Here is a 4,802-nt window from a genome sequence, read left to right as displayed (position 1 = left end):
AAGCAAGCCTCCTGTTCACTTCAGCTGCCTGACTGCTGGCTGCCATCTTGGTTGGCAGTTAATTTGCATATCGCCCTGATTAGCCAATGGGAAGTGTGTCGGAGGTATGGTTAATTACCATGTTTGTCTGTTATTAGATAGGATAGATACATAGTTGTGACAGAGACCTCTGGCCCCAAAATACCTATATTTACTAACTAGCATTTACAGAGAACATTTGCCAATTCCTACTATATATGATGGCTTCTTGGCATCAAACTCTAAAATAAAAAAGTGGCTTGAGATAAGTATCTTTTCTGTTAAAATTATGAATTACTGAAAGTGAAATTATGAACACCCCCAGTCTCTAAAGATACTAACAAAGAAAAAGTTATAAAATATCTAAAAACACAGTTACACTGGGATTATTCAGCCTCAGAAGAGAGATTGCATGCCAGGAAAAGTACAGAAACATGACTCAAAGTTTTAATAATTGTTCAAAATGGCTGAAGCAAAACCCTCCCCTACCAAAAAAAAAAAAAATCTTAGAACATGTCAAGATCTTGTTTAGGTATGGGAAAAATATTAAAGAATACATGAGTCTACTGCTTGGTGACAATATTAAACAGTAGTCCCCCTTTATCCATGGGGGATACACTCCAGGACACCCAGTAGGTGCCTTAAAACCGTGAATAGTACCGAACCCTATCTATTTCGTTATTGTTATTGTTGTTCGTTTCTTACATATCTTTTCACTTTTAAAAGAACTCTTTATGGATTCTCTTCGGCATATACAAATGGCTTTGGAACCAGTGTTAAATAAAGTAAGGGTTACTTGAACACAAGCACCATGATACCCAACAATGGATCTGATAATGGAGATGGCTACTAAGGGACAGTGGCTTATACAGCCTGGATATGCTGGACAAAGGGATTATTCACATCCTGGGTGGGATGGAGCAGGGGGGCATGAGATTCCATCATGCTATTTAGAACAACACGCAACTTAAAGCGTATAAATTGTTTATTTCTGGCATTTTCCAATTAATATTTTCAAAAGTCAATTGGCCACAGGTGAATGAAACCATAGGAAGAGCAACTACAGATGAGGGGACTACTACTTTATTATCAGATATTAAGATGAAGACAGACTTCTTTGATCCTAGAAGTCCTCCACCAAAAAGGAAAGTGTTAAACTAAAATGGAAATCATATACGATTAATAAGAAAATCAAAGCTAAGGACAATGAGTCACTTTTAAAAAGTTCAGGTATGCAGGCCCAATGAACTACTATTTCAAGGCATATTTTTTTTTTGAAAAGCAGCTTGTAAATATAATAACAGAACCACAGATGACAACCTTGGAAGACATATAAACAGCAGGAGAGCAGGCTTAATACATACGAGAGGCAACTGCCTCTCTGCCTTATTTTTGTAAGCTAAACTGACTCTAAAAAATGAAGATCAGTGATCTTGACACTATTCCTCAGCAAAATTCTAGAACAGGTTACTAAACGTGGTTTGTGAACATTAATCTATTTTTTAAAACCTGCCATAATAAACATAGATTTGTTCAAAATAAGCCATACTAAGGGGGCGGGCTAGAAGGGGGTCAATGGAGGCAAAAGGGGGACATATGTAAACTCTCAGTTATAAAGATTTAAAAAGAAAAAAAATAAGCCACACCAAACCTTGTTTCCTTTTCTTACATGTTACTAAATGAGTGGATCACAGAAATGCATTAGCTGTATGATATCTGAACCAAAAAAGCCTCTCATGGCCAACCTGGAGTAAGCCCACTTACTATTTGTGTAACTTTTTAACATCTGGAACAAGAGGCAAATTCCATGGGTCTCTTGAATTTCTAAATGTGTTGTGAGCAGAGATTCTTGTAACTTTTGTTCTGGGCTATCTTTTCATGGATGTTTTTATAGCATCAAGCCTTTGAAGGCAGAGATGAGTTCTCCCTCCAGAACAAAGGAAAGGTTTGTCTTCAGCTCATTATAAAAGATTGGGGTTCCCAAACTTAGGATTCCTCGTCTGTGAGACAGCTCACTGAGAGTATGGCATCGAGCCACTCTGCAAAGCGTCTGTGGAGCCTGGAGGACAGGAACCAAAACAAACCTGAAGCTCACGCTGCGTGCTGTAACAGGAGTAATAATGTCCCCTTGTTTCTGACCCAGAAGTCTTGTGTCTTCTATAAGCTTCCACAAAACAATCACTGGCTAAGAGTAGTTTACTAATGTGCAAATAGGATAAAATCTCAGATCCTTCACAGTCCGTGATAACCTGCCATTCATAAAATGGGGAAATAACAGTACCTCCTTACAGAGGTGTTATAAAAATTAACTTAATGCACGTAAATTGCTTAGGAAAGTGCTGAAACAGTTTAATGAATGTTAGCCATTATTGTAATGCTAATGGTGATTAATTTCAAATGTATGTAAGTAAGTATACAATCACATCAAAGTATGAATGACAAGCCAGAGCATCCATGCTCACTACGTTTAGAAAAAGCTCTAATCTTAGCTGTGTTCTGCTCAAAGTTTTTCATAAATCATTGAATAGAGCTATAAAAATGCATTACTCAAAATTATAATTTTTTAAAAATACTTTTATTGATCTCAGGAAGGAAGAGAGAGACAAAAACATCAATGATGAGAGAGAATCATTGATTGGCTGCCTCCTGCACACCCCCTACTGGGGATTGAGCCCGAAACCCAAGCATGTGCCCTGACCAGGAATTGAACCCTGACCTTCTGGTTCATAGGTCAACGCTCAACCACTGAGCCACATAGCCGGGTGCATGACATAACTTTTAACATAGATAACAGAATCGGGATTTTTTAAAAATCTTGACATGCTGAATAACCTAAACTATATAAATAAAACAAAAATTAACAGACATACAATCCTATTAAAAAGAAACTATTCAAATTGTATATTAATTCCAAGTTATATAAAATGAATTACAATTCTAGTAACAATGTAACATTATTAAAAAAAATGAATGCGCTATTAGGTTGGAGAAAAAAGGAGATAAATTTCCAATATGTTCTTTGTTGGTCAGGCCACAATCGTGGATGGTTGATTTAGCTCTGGATAGATTTTAAGGGAACTTGGGCCAACAGAAGCATCCTAGAGGAGTGATCAGAACTGTAAAGGGTAAAATAAATGCAAATAGTATATAAGGTATAACTGAAGAAACGTGACTTTTTTAACCCGAGAAAGGAAAGATTTATTTGAAAAGTTACCTATGTAAAATATTCTGTGCAAATCCAAAAAGCGGAGCTAAGAATAATGACTCATTAAGAGATTCCAATTCAATGATAAGAAAGAACTTTTTGTCAATTAAATTTTTTTAAATGTTGAATGTCACAAGCCAGGATTATGGCAAATGGGGATTGCCTCCTTCACATTCAGATCTCCGTAAACTGCTCACTGCTTGTCTGAAAAAAAAAAAAAAAAAAAAAAAAAAAAAAAAAAAGCCAAAATAATAGGAAATTTCTCCAGGCCTCTGGTTCATTTTCACTCCTGTCTTGCTTCCCTGGTTTTTGTTCCATTTCAGCCTAGCTAGCCCCTTCAAACTGATACTTTGTTCTAAGCAGCCCTTTTGACTTTTTTATTTACCTTTCAGCTAATTCCCTTTTTCCATACAATGCAGCCCCTAGGCAACTTGACAGAGGCTCCTGGATAACACCCTAGCCCCGCCTCCCATCTGCTCAGAAGGGAGATTGGAAAGTTATTTTTATGATCTCAAAGGTTCCTTTGAATTCTAGGATTCTTGGATTCTTCATCCTTCTTTTGCCATTTACAGGAACAGGTGAATGATCAATGATTAAGGAACGAAGAAGTAAGTGAATAAAGAAATGAACATTATTATAAACACCTGACAATGAGCTGCTTTCTTCTTTAAAGCTTGGCTAAGTGCATGAGTCTTACAGCTTTCAATCGGTCAAAAGTGAAACGATATAGACCTGTGGGAACAAGAAAAGCAAGTACCAGAGCAAGAGAGAGACAATGAAAGTAGGAAGGAGGGTAGAGAACTGTGGTAAAGATCCCAAAAATAATCCCTAGAAATGATTATCCAGTAAGGTCTCTTGTTTATCAGCCAAGTCAATTTATAAGCCAAAATAAAATTTAAGGCTGTATATATATATATATATATATACACATACATAAATTTATTTGGATGAAAAAATGAGAGAATTCTGTACCCTAAGAAATTATGATAGGAACAAGCAACTACATCTTGAAAAGGCAAAAATGATCATCAAACAATATAGAGGAATCTCAAATGCAGGTGCTAAATGAAAGATGCCTGATTCCAAAGGCTAATTACTGTAAGATTCTACTTATAACACAGACTTGAATACGGTCTAAGTGTACACAATAGAATAGTATTCAGCCCTGAGAAAGGAGGCTGTCCTACTACTTGATGGACAACATAGATGGACACTGAGCACATTTTGCTAAGTGAGCCAAGTTAGACAGAGAGAGACAAGTACTCTTTGATATCACTTATATATAAAGTAAAATAAACTCAAACTTGTAAAAAGAGAGTAAAATTGTGGTCACCAGGGGATGGGCAGGAAAGATAAAGTGGATATTGCTTAACAGTACAAGCTTGCAGTGGGTAGTAAATAAGCCATAGACATCTTCTCATAAAAATGTAATTCCAGTAATAATAAACATTAAATATCTTTGTTCATGTATTCATAGGTTACCATATATTCTCTATTATTGTACATTTGCACTTAAAATTTTCTTATACAATCTGAAAAACAAGTTGTCTCTTAAAATAAAAACAAAATTTAATATAAT

General features: G+C 35.9%; 1 long non-coding RNA gene across 1 annotated transcript in view; it reads right to left on the bottom strand.

The window, feature by feature from the left end:
- Window positions 1-4,088, bottom strand: part of LOC107182864 — a 10,487-nt gene extending 6,399 nt beyond the window's left edge. The window contains exons 1-2 of the long non-coding RNA XR_001513622.1: window positions 3,868-4,088; window positions 3,233-3,427 (exon numbers count right to left, since the gene is read on the bottom strand). This is a non-coding gene — a long non-coding RNA (uncharacterized LOC107182864). The remainder of the gene's footprint in view (window positions 1-3,232; window positions 3,428-3,867) is intronic.
- Window positions 4,089-4,802: the final 714 nt, after the last annotated feature.

This window comes from Myotis davidii, unplaced genomic scaffold (genome assembly GCF_000327345.1).
Source record: "Myotis davidii unplaced genomic scaffold, ASM32734v1 scaffold778, whole genome shotgun sequence".
NCBI classification, from domain to species: Eukaryota; Metazoa; Chordata; class Mammalia; order Chiroptera; family Vespertilionidae; genus Myotis; species Myotis davidii.
The sequence above is the reverse complement of the archived record's forward strand: the minus strand, read 5'-3'. Positions and strand labels throughout refer to the sequence as shown.